Source organism: Saimiri boliviensis, chromosome 14 (genome assembly GCF_048565385.1).
Source record: "Saimiri boliviensis isolate mSaiBol1 chromosome 14, mSaiBol1.pri, whole genome shotgun sequence".
Lineage (NCBI taxonomy): Eukaryota > Metazoa > Chordata > Mammalia > Primates > Cebidae > Saimiri > Saimiri boliviensis.
In genome coordinates, this window is record NC_133462.1 from 90,625,638 (window position 1) to 90,640,841 (window position 15,204).

The 15,204-nt window shown below is 36.8% G+C and overlaps 1 protein-coding gene across 4 annotated transcripts in view; it reads right to left on the reverse strand.

Moving 5' to 3' along the window:
* The window catches only part of AKT3 (AKT serine/threonine kinase 3), a 318,464-nt gene that overhangs the window by 153,132 nt on the left and 150,128 nt on the right, over window positions 1-15,204 (reverse strand). The window lies entirely within an intron of this gene.

Sequence of the window (15,204 nt, forward strand, 5' to 3'; positions counted from 1 at the left end):
ACTTATCATTTTAAGAAAATGGCAAATGTCGCTTATCCTTACCTAGATTACAAGCCTCTTGACAATATAAACTGCCTGTAACTCGTAGTATCCACAGCCTGGAGAGCCAGTCAGTCTAAAATGTGATTAAATTCTGTTCGTGAATAACTAGGAAAATGTCAAAAGAACACGTGCATAGTGTAGTGCCTAAAAGTATGGATTCTGACACTGGTGTGCCTGGATTCAATTATTTTTTCATACTATTAACCATACAAACTTGGACGAATTGATTAAACTCTCTGGTCTTCAACAGTTAAGTGACAAACAGTAACAGTATCTACATCATAGAATTGATGTGGGAATAATAAACTCATGTAATATTAGCATAATATGAAATATGTAAGCTTTCAATAAACATTAACTATTATTGGGTATACATCTGAGCTGCACTTTAAAGGATTATGTGGTATTGGACACCAAGAGAAAACAGGGTAGGGTTGTCTGCTGACTCTGCTCTTTTGGAAGAAACTAATTTTTCTCAGTTGAAAAATTCAAGTCTTTTCTCGGTGTTTATCTGCTGTGTCTTATCTCCATCATTACCAACTATCAACTACCTTTTCTATGTCTTTATAGTTCCAAGTCATTAGCTGCCTTTTTTTTTTTGGAGACAGAGTCTCACTCTGCCGCCCAGGCTGGGGTGCAATGGCACAATCCTGGCTCACTGTAACCTCCACCTCCCAGGTTCAAGTGATTCTCATGCCTCCTCCACCAGAGTAGCTGAGATTATAGGCATGCACCACCACACCCAGCTAATTTTTCTATTTTTAGTAGAAACAGCGTTTCACCATGTTGGCCAGGCTGGTCTTGAACTCCCGAACTCAAGTGATCCACCTGCCTCGGCCTCTCAATGTTCTAGGATAACAGGCTTGACCCACTGTGCCTGGCCCCAGATTAGCTCTTTATTGGCCCTTTACACTGAGAGAAATCATTCAACCAAGGATCTCTGCTTAGTTTTTCTTTTCTAACAAGTTTTCATGTTTTCAGCAATCATCTCTCAGTTTACCAAAATCAAAATCCAAACTTTTTCACCTTGGAGTTCTACTTTAAGACACACACGTCTTAACACATAGTGAATTTACCTGGTTGAATTACTGAACCACCTCTGAAACCAAACTCAGTATCTTTCCCCTAAAATTCACTCCTCCTCCTGGCTGTCATAATTTTCCCACCACCCAGACTGAAACATGAAGTGATCTTCCTTTTTGAGATTGGTGCCATTTGCAATTACCAGTGCTCCTCGAATTATGACTGTGTTACAGCCCAATAAACCCACTGTAAGTCAAAATTATTGTAAGGCAAAATGCATTTAATACACCTAGACTACCAAACATCATAGGTTAGCCTAGCCAACTTTAAACATGCCCAGAACACTTACATTCGCCTAGAGTTGGACAAAAGAGTCTAACACAAAGCCTGTTTTGCAGTAGAGTGTTGAATACTACACATAGATGGGTGTTTTGTTGACATGATGAGGTGTGAAAACACAAAACATAAGAGCATCCAGAAAAATGCTGGCAACACAGTACACTGTAGAGTATCTACTGTGCGTGCTGTGATCACATGGTTGGCTGGGATCTGTGATTTGCTGCTGCTGCCCAGCATCACTAGGGAGTATCATACAGCAAATAACTAGCCCAGGAAAAGACAAAACTCCAACATTTGAAATACAGTTTCTATTGAGCGTGTACTGCTATTAGGACCATGGCAAAGTAAAAAAACATCATTACATTGCACTATTGTAAATGGGAGACCATTCATAACTGGTTTTTCCACTTTTGCAATTCTCCTTTAGATTCTCAGTACCCAATGCCTAAACCTTCCAGCTGCCCTAAGACCAGATTCTTCCTATTTGGAGATGTTGAGAGACTATGTAAGTTAAAGACAGAAACTGCTCTGGGAGACATCTGAACATGTCCAAAAGTAAACTCCTGACCTCTCTCAACCCTCCTCCTCCTCCTGCCAACCTCTACTATGGCTTTCTCTATCTCAGATAATGACAACTCCAATCTTTAAATTGCCCACGCTGAAAACCCGACAATCACCTTGGAGTCCTCTCTTCTCTGACATCACATTTACTCCTTCTGCAAATCCTGGTGCCTCCACTGTAAAAACATAACCAGTTTCTGATCACTTCTCACCATCTCCACAACCTCAGACTAAGCCATCATTATCTCTCACCTGATGATTCCAAAAACCTTAGAACAGCTTTCCCTTGCCCCTAACTGCAGTCTGTTCTCAACACAGAGCCAGAAATCTTCTTAAAATGAAGATCTGCAACAAAGTTCTGCAGTGTTTCTCTTCACTAAGAACAGAAGACTAAGGCCTTTAAGTGATTGATCAACAGGTGTCCTATGTAATCTGACCCTCCCAGCAACCCCACTGAAGTTTCCCACCTACTTCCCTAGTATTCTCTTTCAGGCTACTCTGCCAGCCACCCTGGCTTCCCTGCATTTCCTCAACAATGCACTACACTCTTTCTGCTTTAGAGCTCTCGTTAAGCTGTGCCCTCTGCCTAGCATTATTTCCCTCTCACACATCCACACAGCTGTCTACTTTAAACATCCCATTTAATATTGCAATCTGCACCCCTTACCAGGACTTTCCCTCTATCTTATCTGCTCTACTTTTTATTTTCCATAGAATGTTACCATTTTCTAATATTGGTGATGAATTTTTTTGTATCTTTTTTGCTTGTCTTTTCAACAAACTGTAAACTCCACTCACATATTCTTAGCACTTAGAACTAGGCCTGACACATAGTACTCAATACATATTTTCCAAATGAATGAATTCTGATAGTAATAATCCAACAAAGAAGGTAATTTTGATGATACTAAAAGATAATTTCTGGAGCAATCTTCCTGTGTAAGCAAGAAAGGATTAAATTTACTGGACTAGTAAAGAGATAGCTCTAATCTGGAGTATAAACAGTTTAGTGATGAAATCAGAGAGAAGATATAAGGGGCCAAATGCAATTAGGAGTATAGAAGCAAGGAGAAACTGATAGAAATTATTTTCTCGATGATTCTGTTTTGTCAATGAATTAGGATGTAAGGCCATCAGAAATAAGGTTGCAAAAGGATCCATTGGGCTCTGAAAAAAAAAAAAAAAAAATATATATATATATATATATATATATATATATATATATATATATATGAAACAGTACTCTGGGAAAATGGAAGTACAAACAGACTAGGGAAATATGCCATGACTGCTGAGCAGCATTAAGGACCAATCTGAATTTAATAATGAAGAATTTAAAGTAATAACAGAGATCATGATTGTCTATTTTCTCCCAGATATATTCAGCTGCAGGCGTACAGGTGAGGAACATAAAGAAATGAATTTAAGCAAGGGTTTATTTTAACCAAGTCAGTCTGTCAAAGCAAGAAAACAGAAAAGAATAGAGGAAGCAGGGCAAGGGAGTAATTAAGATAATCCACTAAGGAATTTTAAATGGGTATGGAGGAAGTGAGAACCTGCGGATGTATAAGATAACGGAAAGGTGGTAGAATCAATAGGTCATAAATTCTAATATAACACAATTAAACTTTGTATAGCAGTGTTACATATTTTTTAAATATGAAAGTTAAAAATATAGTACTCCATTAAAAAATAATAAAAATACTGTTCATTTGAAAGATATAAGTTTTGAAATATCAGACATTATACTAATTTATACTAACAAAGAGCCAACCAATTCCTGTGACTGACTCTGCCCATCAGTCTGATTCTCTTTGAAGCCCACTGTTCCTCCCCATATCTTTCTTTTTGAAGCTCCTATTAAATTTCCAGCCAGTGGTTCACTACATTGTCCTACACGTGTTTAACAGATGTTAGTTTGGTCTTCTGGCTATATTACTTAAAAGAAATTATGTGCACAATTCTTCTTACAGCACATAGGAGTATACAATAAATACTTGATTACTGGGCAACTGATTGATTGGCTTTCAAGTAAACAATGGAGGACAGACACTTCAAAGAGGGGCAGGCCCAAGAGAAATACTCAAGAATAAACTATGGGGCACAGAGAAATACAGCAAGGAAGCAAAGAAAGAATGCCCAGTCTGAGGTTCACTATTTCAGTTTTACTTCAGGTTCCCATGACGGTGACAGAAGGTAATTAAGATAATGGACTTTGAAATCAGAGTAAGAAATTCAAATTCAGGCTCTAATACAATCAGCAGTGATCCTCTTCAAAGTATTTTGTACCTAAGCCCTCAGGTTCATCATCTTTAAAAGCGCTATTATGAATTAACTATTTTCAACACTATACCTAAATGAAGTTTAAATGCTATAATTTAAAAGAACTTTTCAACACTAGAATTTTAGAAGCTACTTAAAATACTATGTTGTCAGATTCCAAATATTAATTGCTATAATTTATAAGCCCACGAAAAACAACGATAAAAGATATTACTTTAACGACTATTCTCAGGCAGATCACTGAAAAGGAATGACTTAGAAAAGAATAAAATATTTGTACTTATGTATGGAGTGGTTTGGAAAAATATTAGAACATAGTCATGACTAAGTAGTTATGCACAACTTGACTGTTCTTACTAAATTTGCTAAGTATTCATGAACCAAATGACATATATGAAATGTCAGTTATGGGCCAAGCACTATACAAAATCCTGGGGGCACAAAAATTGAGTAAGAAACTCTATGAGTTCACAGCACACACCGTACTTTATTAATCTTTCTACTCATGTAATTAAAATAGTACTTTACTCGTGCTATAAATGATTTAATCAAATCCTCGTGAACTCTCTAGTCCAACAAAAATAATGTTACACGTAATTACAAAACAACAGCATAATAGAAATAAACCTCTTATTTCATACGTCTCAGTATGAAATACTCTACAAACACATTCGATTTCTAAGTAATACCCATTAAATTGAGATTGTAGAAAAGAAAAGCAGTTACCAAGATATTCCAATGGTAGCTGGATCACTACCCAGAAAATACCACAATGTCTTAGGATTTGTTACTCTACCAAACAAAAGTAACTTAAAAAGCTGAATCCAAATTCAAAAAAGTTAAAACTCTAAATTACCATGTTAAAACCAGTGATCCAGTAAAGAGAAAAACTTTTGAGTTGTTGCATGTTGACCATAACAAGAAATCAAAAACACATGATTCTTAAAGGAAATGGTGGTTAATAAATGGATTAGCCAATACTTCTTTAGAAGCGTATTTTCCTTTTGGTTATGTAAAGATTGCCAAAACAGTAGGGCAATTTAAATTTTAAAAACAGAAGTGGAAACTTTGAACAGAAATTCTAAAAGGCTACTAACCAAATGATTATCTATGATTTTTGGAATCATTGAATACGTATCAATTTAAATTTTAAAAATGGAAGTAGAAACTTTGGATAGAGATTCTAAAAAGCTATTAACCAAGTGATTATCTATGATTTTTGGAATCATGTAACATATATATGTCACTAAATGTTCTTATACAAGATCCCAGACAGCTAACTTTTATTAAAACAAATGATACTTTTCAGTGTTGTTACACTGGATCTTAGTTAGTTATACACTAAACTCTCCTGAGGAACCACAAGCTGAATTTCAAATGTTCTGCTTACTTTACACCATTCTGAGCCACAGATGACAAAGTTTGTTCAAAGCTGTAATTACTCTGCAAACCTGAAAGCCAATTGGAGGGACTGCAACATGTCAAATCAAGAAATACGTACACTAAAAAATACTTAGAGATCATCTGTTCAGATTTTATTAAAATGCTTAAAGGTTTCATTTCAACCAACCTCTTTAGCCATTTAAACATTAATTTTATTCTTTCTAAAATAAATTCTACTAACATCCAATGAGGAAAAACAAAGACATAACAGATTCCATTTTTCATTAAATCACATAATGAAATAATGCTGGCTCTGAGTTATGATGACCATAAATCAAGTTTATTTTTCAGGTCTTAAACTATGATACACCATCGAAATTCTTTGAAGGGAACAAAAAGCATTTCTATTTTCTGTTTAATGTTTTCACTATCTAGGGGCAAAAAAAGCATAATGCCCATTTAAGACTCAGTACATCAGGTGTTGAACAATGAGAACACATGGAGACAGGGAGGGGAGCACTACACACTGGGGTCTGTTGGGGGGAAAGAGGGGAGGGACAGCGGGGGGCGGGGAGTTGGGGAGAGAGTGCATGGGGAGAAATGCCAGATATAGGTGAAGGTGAGGAAGGCAGCAAATGACACTGCCATGTGTGTACCTATGCAACAATCTTGCATGTTCTTCACATGTACCCCAAAACCTAAAATGCAAAAAAAAAAAAAAAAAAAGGCTCAGTACATCAACCTTAAAGAGATTCATTTAATCTACTGAGTAGAAGGTGTCTTAGGTGAGGCAGGCGTCCTGGTAGGGACCAATTCCAGCAGCTAACTGTTGAGTGATCATGACATTCCAGGCACTGCACAGAGTGGTGCATAAATCTTATTTAATCCAGAAGACAAACCTAAAAGATATTATCTTCCATTTTATAAATGAGTGAATTTACGAGACTCAAGACAAGCTAAATAACTTGCCCCAAAACACACAACTGTGAGTCACTATATAAGGATTTATTCCAAGTCTCTCTCTCAACCCAATCCCATGCTCTTCTGAAGAGAATACAGTGCTAGGAAAAGCACCTTAAAAATCAGTAATCATCTGTCAAAGCGGCAGGACTGTCTGTTCCCTCCTCTATCTTCTCCACATCTTCCCAGTGCTTGGCCCTTCTCCCATCTATGACGCTTTTTCTCATATAAGGAAATCCAGGAAAAGTTTCAACTGACAACAGTGTTTGAGCAGGAGAGGGCTCCATTATGTTTGCCTCTGGTTCTCTCCACAGCATAGGGATGGACGTGAATGAGGATTATCCCCTAGCGGGATCCTGATCCTCCACATCTAGTTTCTCCAGGTAGGAGTAATGGGAGGTGGTTTAGAATGAGAAGCTGAAGGGAAAGAAAGTGGTAAGGATAGCAGAAAGAAAGGCAGGAGAGTCTCTGGGTTCTTTCACTGCTGGCTCTCACATTCTGCAATACTAATGAAGTTAATGATTTTAAAAATGTTCAATTACTAATAATGGAAAAGTGATCTGCAGACTTGTATCAATCCAGCTTCACATTTCTAGTTATTTTTGTCTGAACCATTTGCCTATTTATCACTCAGACTCAACATACCTCTCTCCACATAGGAAAGAGGAAAGAAAACTAAGTTCTTACATTTGATTCCATAATACAAGGAGTTCAATAAATAAGGGGAGGAAGATTGGGTTACTAACATTACATTTCCCTCTAGAAGATGTTTTTCACTTTATGATCCACATTCCAAATTGTGACATTTTAATTATCATAAACCACCATTCTGGAATTAACATGAAATACTATTTACGAACTTGAGTTGAATGTGAAATCATCATATGTTAATGTGAACTTCTTCTAACACATTTTTCTTTTATAAATATGGTCACTACAGATACTACCATTTACCAAAAGCACATTTACAGATCCAATATTTTCCCCATCAACATGTCTGTATCTTGTTTGCCCACAGAATCCTGCCTCTAATTAAACAAACATACACCTCAAGAGTCTTCTGGAACAACTGTTCTCTGCATACCCACTGCCTACTTGAAATTTCAAATAAAAATACTGTGGTCATTTTGAGACAATAGTTAACATATAAAAATGACATGAGACATTTACTAACAGAATTATAAGAGGGCTGTAAACATCTAGTGGACTCAAGGCATTAGGCATGTTGATTTTTTGGCTTTGATTTTCGTTTTTGCAGTATAATAGCCACGGACTTTTAAAAAATGTACATGACATAAAATGAACATTTTAACCATTTTAAGTGTGTAACTTGGTGACATACGTAAATTCACATTGCTTTGTGGGCAAGTTGGTTTTTAAACATATTTCTTGATTTAATTTCACTATATAAATCATCCATGCTTAACACAGAAAAAGTTCGTTAAGTATAGGCAAAATAAAAATACTCATAATCCTATCATTCAGATATAACCATTATGAATGTTTGAATACATACATTTTTAGACCTTTCCTAAGCACTTTTTAAAATAAAAATGAGACCATAATTGATGACATTGTTTTGGATATCTTCCATTTCAGTAAGATGTACATCATTATATTTAATGGTGGCATAAGACTCCACTGTACTCACACACCAGAGTAAAGAGTTTATTATAGTCATAATGCATGAAACAAATAAAAGTCAATTATTCAGATGTACACAGGATATCTAACCATTCATTACATAACATATTACTGAATAACAGGTTAAAATCTGAAAAGTAATTATAAGCACTATTTCTAGGAAAAGTTATTTATATTTCAAACAGGATGAAGCTGGGATATGATAACAAAATTTTTAAACAATCCAACAAGAATGTACATTAGGCTGAAAATTCCCTTAGGGGAAGGTCCATACTATTTGTCTTCTAGTACTACACCTAAACATCTGGTCTCAAATAAATAAATGAACAGAATGACTAACACACTATGCCAATTTATCTGTGCCTTGGCTAACTGAAATCAAACGTTAAAAAATAGCTAAAAGATCATCTACCCCTAATAAAATAATTGATTCAGGCAAAAATCATTACTGCCAACACGTCAAACCACAGATTATCTGGCAACCACATGAGGGAAGCTTAAGTTTACAATGAAGAAATGACACTGTCACCACCATAACCCAGTGAACAATGATAGCATTACTAACAGTTGGTCAACCAAATATTAGGTACCTCTTGGCATAATGCAGTATGAAGTACACAGACTCACCAAGGAAAGAATCTTGATAAAAATTCTGAACATGAATCTGATGGAATCTTTAGATCTCACTGCCTTTTACAGTAAATACAGAGGTAGAGGAAAAAGTTAAATGACCTCTCATAGAAACAATCAGCAAATTCCAGAAGAGGGTACTTTTGCAGGACAAATGACACAGTTTCTATAATAAGTGAATGTACCCCAAAATGGCGCAAGGAGGGTAGTCTAATACTCTGCTAGACTAGTAGGGACTTAAAAGATTTATAAGAATCAAATGCAATGCACAGCTCTCCTTAATGCATTCTGGTCTAAACAATTCAGTTTTAGGCAACAAGTGGGAAATCTGAATATGAATTTGTATTTGGTAATACCAAAGAATGTGTTTTATTAGATTTGATTGTGATACAGCTTTTAAAAAATTTTTAGGCTGGGTGCGGTAGCTCACACCTGTAATTCCAGCACTTTGGGAAGCTGAGGTGGGCAGATCATGAGGTCAAGAGCTCAAGACCATCCTGGTCAACATGGTGAAACCTCACCTCTACTAAAAAATACAAAAATTATCTGGGCATGGTGGCGCATGCCTGTAGTTCCAGTTACTTGGGAGGCTGAGGCAGGAAAATCATTTCAACCCAGGAGGCGGAGGCTGCAGTGAGCCGAGACTGCACTTCTGCACTCCAGCCTGGCAACAGTATGAGAGTCCATCTCAAAACAAAACAAAACAAAATTAGATTCAGGAAGTACAAATGCAGATTTGTTACATGTGTATATTGTAGAAAGCTGAGATTTGGGCTTCTAGTGAACCCATCACCCAAATAATAAACACAGTACTCAATACGTAGTTTTTGGGCTCTTGTCCTACCCTTCCCCTTTCTAGAATCCCCATTGCCTGTATTTCCATCTTTACGTCCATGTGTACCCATTATTTAGCTCCTACTGAGAATAACTTACAATTTAAATGCCTCGAGTTTCCATCTGTACCAGAGATAATTTCTATGCACATATCTTCAAAGTAGCTTACCAGTGCATACGTACCATAGTGAAATAAATAATAAACATATACATAGACCAAGACACAGATTCAAAGTCACTTTTTGTTTGTTTGTTTGTTTTGAGATGGAATCTTGTTTTGTCACCCAGGCTGGAGTGCAGTGGTGCATTCTCGGCTCATTGCAACCTCTGCCTATCAGTTTCAAGTGATTCTCCTGCCTCAGCCTCCACAGTAGCTGGGATTACAAGCAACCGCCACCCACACCTGGCTAATTTTTTGTATTTTTAGTAGAGACAGCATTTCACCATGTTGGCCAGGCTCATCTTGAACTCCTGAATCTGCCTGCCTCCACTTCCCAAAGTGCTGGGATTACAGGCGTGAGCCACCGCACACAGCCTTAAAGTCACTCTTTCCAGCACTTGTATTCGATGCTGCTCCTCCTCTGCCTAATGGCCCCAGTTCTTCTCCTTCATTTTGCTGGTAAATCACTCAAAATTACCTACAAGGCTGGCCCTTGTTTCTCATGCCTTAACCAATTAGCTAAATTGTGGTTTCCACCACTCTACTGAAGCCTCCTTTCCATCGGGTGTATCTTCCTTGTTCTCATTTTCATTTCCTTGCAGCATTTGACGTTCTTGGCTCCCTGTCCTTTTGAGTTCCTTTTCCTTGACTTCCACGACACTAACTCGCCTGGTTTTACTACCATCTCAGGCCATTCATTAGTTTTTCTTAGGGTCTCTACTTCCAAATGGAGTTGCTCTCTTAGGCTCAGACCTTTCTGTTATGCTTTTATTTTTTGACCATTTTCCCCAGTAAATCTAGACTTAAACAATATTTGTTAAGTACCCACAGTGTATCAGCCAGCAATCTAGGCACTGAATAGCAGTGAACAAAACAAAGTAGCTAATTTTCATAAAGCTTATATTTTACTGAGGGGATGAGTAGTCAAACAAACAAGCAAAACAATTAATTTATAACATAGTAGGTGCTTGTAAACAAAATGAAGAAAAATTAGGTCACTGAGGTAAAGTGACAAGGAGGTGATATTATTTTAGAAAGATTAATTAAAAGGGATGTCTCTAATGAAACAAGAGGCCAATGCAGATAACGTACAGGAGGCTGAAGCTACCTAGAGTGAAGAGTAAGTGCAGACTCACAGCTGGAGAAATCCCACAGATGTATTTGTGAAATCGCAAGAAGTCCGGTGTAACTGGAGTCAAGTAAGTTAGGAAAAAGGTAGGAGATGAGGTCAGAAAGATCTTTGAGTTAGTAAGGACTTTGGGTTTAATTACAGACGGGCTTCCCAGTGGTCTTGCATAACTGACATCTGATGTCTGATGACTCTCAAATCTGCTTCTTCAGTCCTAGCCCTTCTCATCAAGCTTTATCCCCATGTGGTAAAACTAACATCTCCTTTGAGGCCCTATACTCCTTCATCCTCAAGATATCCAAAAGGGTTTGTTTTTTGTTGTTTTATTTTCCAAGTTGAAAATTACTATACCAGTTTTTCTATTTTATTTCCATATCACTTTCCTAATCACCCAAGAAACACTTCCTCAGTCATCTTTGACTCATCCTTCCCTTGCAACCCTCATGGCTAAGCCACCAACACTCCCATGAACAGTTTGTTCATTATGACTCTTGCAATCGTCCTTTTTTTCCCCCCATTTCGGACACCCAATATGGGTGTTAAAATCCCTATCACTGAAAAGACCTCCCGGGTGGTCTCCCTTTTCCACCCTTCTCCCTGAGCTGCTCTACATACTACTAGTTAGATGACTCCTACCCAAATTCTTAATCTGTATGTCATTATCTTCAAAAATATTTTCCTGTCTGCAGGACAATGTTCAAATACACTTCTTAGCCTGACTTTCAAAGTTCGTCATAAGGAAGGCTCATTAATTAAAACAAAAAGTTTGAAACTGTATTCCTCACTGCCAAACTGTGAGTACTTTCTGCTAATAAGCATGTCTCTTCACTGTCCCCTAAAAATTCTGATTAACTTCAGGATTTAACAACTCATCCTGCTTCTCTCACCTGAAACACACTCCCTTTCTTTTTACTTAGATTCTAGTCACTCAAGATCTTCTTATTCCAGTTCATACTCCCTATCCCTGAAGATCTACACTTATTATTTATATCCCATATGCTGGTACTTTATCATATGCTGTGATTTACTTGACTGTTTTGAGTGAAACTCCTTAACTAAAAGCTTCAGGAAATTTGGAATACTTCTCATAGTTCTTTTACATTCATCAAAATCTAAGCACATACAAACTGAATTTTAAGCAAAGCTCCAAGAAACACTTCAGAAACAATATAATTTCTCATAACTTATTTTTTCTCATAAAATATCAGTAAGTTGCATAGGTCGTAAGTCGATCAATACCTGTATTTTAAAGTTCACACTCTTTTAGGGAAAAAAAAAAGTTCATGATTTCTTTCCACCCAAAACCTGAGATAATTATTTCTTCAAAACCTAAATTGCCTGGTTAGACGTGGCGGCTCACACCTGTAATCCCAGCACTTCGGGAGGCCGGGGCAGGAGGACTGCCTGAGGCCAGAATGTGGCCAGCATAGTGAGATGTTAATTTATTTTTAAATAAATTTTTTAATAATAAAGATGACCTAAATCGTCTGCTTTAGACCACCTCTAAGATCAATAATAAATATTTTAAAAGAATGCATGTTTTAAGCATATATAGATGTTTAAATAACTCCTAATAACATAAATTAAAATATATAGAGATAGATATACATTTTTTGCAACCTAATCACATTCTTGATTTTGGAGCAACAGCTCTAATACTTGAGATATGTTTCTTTCCATAGGAAAAATAGAAAGGATTATATGTAAATAATAAAGGATTTTTTACCCCCTTGGAGAAAAATTAAAAGGTAGGCCTACTCATCCAGAGTAAAGCACTGTCCAAATAAACAATTAATTGTGAAGGATTATAAACAAATCCAATAATTCTATTAAAACCAAATATAGGCTAGGTGCAGTGGCTCACATCTGTAATCCCAGCACTTTGGGAGGCCAAGGCAGGAGGATCACCTGAGGTCAGGAATTGGAGACCAGCCTGACCAACATGGAAAAATGCTGTCTCTACTGAAAATACAAAATTATCTGGATCTGGTGGCACATGCCTCTAATCCCAGCTACTCAGGAGGCTGAGGCAGAAGAATTGCTTGAACTGGGGAGGCAGAGGTTACAGTGAGCTGAGACCATGCCACTGCTTTCTAGCCTGGGCAACGAGAGGGATGCACCATCTCAAAAACAAACAAACAACAACAACAACAACAACAACAACGACAAAAATCAAATATGAAAGCTGGGCACAGTGGCTCAAACCTGTAACCCCAGAACTTTGGAAGGCCAAGGCAGGCAGATCACATGAGGTCAGGAGTTCGAGACCAGCCTGGCCAAAATGGAGAAATCCCATCTCTACTAAAAACAAAACAAAACAAAACAAAAAACTTGGCCAGGCATGATGGGTAGATGCCTGTAATCCCAGCTACTTGGGAGACTGAGGCAGGATAATTGCTCGAACTCAGAGGATGCACTGACTCGAGATCATGCCACTGCACTCCAGCCTGGGCAACAGAGCAAGACTCTGTCTCAAAAAAAAAAAGACCTTTTTGGAAAGTAGTCTCTAACTTCTTTAAACTTTAAGGGGAAGGTCTAGATGTGTTTTCTTTGCATTCAGGAATTCTAACTTCAAATAAGGTAGCCTGGCTTTGAAAGATGGCTGCAACCACAGACATAAAGAGGTCTCTGGGGTCTTTACTACAGCAAAAATAACAGCAGCAACAAAAACATTTCATTTTAAAATCTGGTTTAATTGACAGACAGCAAGCTAAATGAAGTAAAGTAAAACAATCAGCTCATTCACTGATCTCTAGAAGAATGCGGGGAAAATTTCATCTTAAATCTTTGCCAATTTAAATCAGTAGGAAAATTTGGCTATCTTTCTCCAAAATTTATTTTTTTAAGTAACTACTAATTATTTTAGCATATTATCAATTGCTTCACTATAACATTAAGGTTTCACATACATTACTTCTTAATCCTCTCAGTCAAGTTCTAAAGTATGTTCATTTCCGGTTCACAAATTTTTAAAAAAGGAAGCTATTTAATGTTGAAACCACTTATTCAAAATCATCAAGCCATTAATACGGTAAAACTGAGTCTCCAATCGAGGTTTTCTAGCTCTAAATTCATGTCTCTTTTTGTATCACACACTGTTTTTAGGATGTTGGTTGCTCATGAAAGGAAATAAAGTTTTTTTTCTAATAAACTTTATAAAACAGTTGACTCTTGGAAAACACAGGTTTGAACTGCACAGGTCCACTTATGCATGGAATTTTTCCAATAGTTATACCAAGTGTGCCTGTCTCTCTTGCCTTTCCCCTTCCACCTGCTCCACACCTCTTCATCTCTGTCACCCAAGACAGCAAAACTAAGCCCTTCTCTTCCTCCTCCTCCACATGAAGACAATGAGGATGAAGATCCTTATGATGATCCACTTCCACTTATGAATGGCAAATGTTTTCTCTTCCTTACGATTTTCTTAACATTTTCTCTAGTTTACATTATACAGTATATAGTACACATAATACACAAAATATGTGTCAATTAACTGTTTAGATTATTGGTAAAGCTTCTGGGCAACAGTAGAATGTTAGCAGCGAAGTTTGGGGGAATCAAAAGTTGTAACATGGATGTCTGATTGCACAAGGACTGAAGTCCCTAACCTCTGCATCGCTCAAGGGTCAACCACATTTCACTTTCTAGTTTTATGCAAATAAACTGATATAAACAGGTGACGGAGAATTGAAATATTTTTTCCCCAGAGAAAACTGACCCATGTTTTAGTTAGTAGTCATACATTAAAAGTAACTGCCATCCACATTGACATTATATTGAAAAGCACCAACAAACTCTGATCATATAATAAGACAAACTTCTTTTAAGTGAGAAATAAGCTGTCAAGTATTGTTAAACTGCTTCAGAACTTCCTTATACAAGTTATATTTGAATAATCTCTTTCTGTCACTATCAGATTACTGGAACAAGGCTGAGAGCACATTTAAGTATTCATTGGCCAAAATGTTAAAAACCTAATGTGAATTAGCATGTAACTAAAGTTGCCTGGAGTCTAATGTCAGAACTTGTTTACGCTTGTCAGTCTAAGGCAACTTTGCTGATTAAGTAGTCATAATAAAATAATCTGTCTATTTTTTAAAACGCCATCAATAGGTAAAGAATAGAGATATAACTTCCTAAAGAATAGAGATAAACACAGAACTATCAAACAATTTATGAGGCAAACAGTAAATCTGTAAATAATTTAACAAAAATA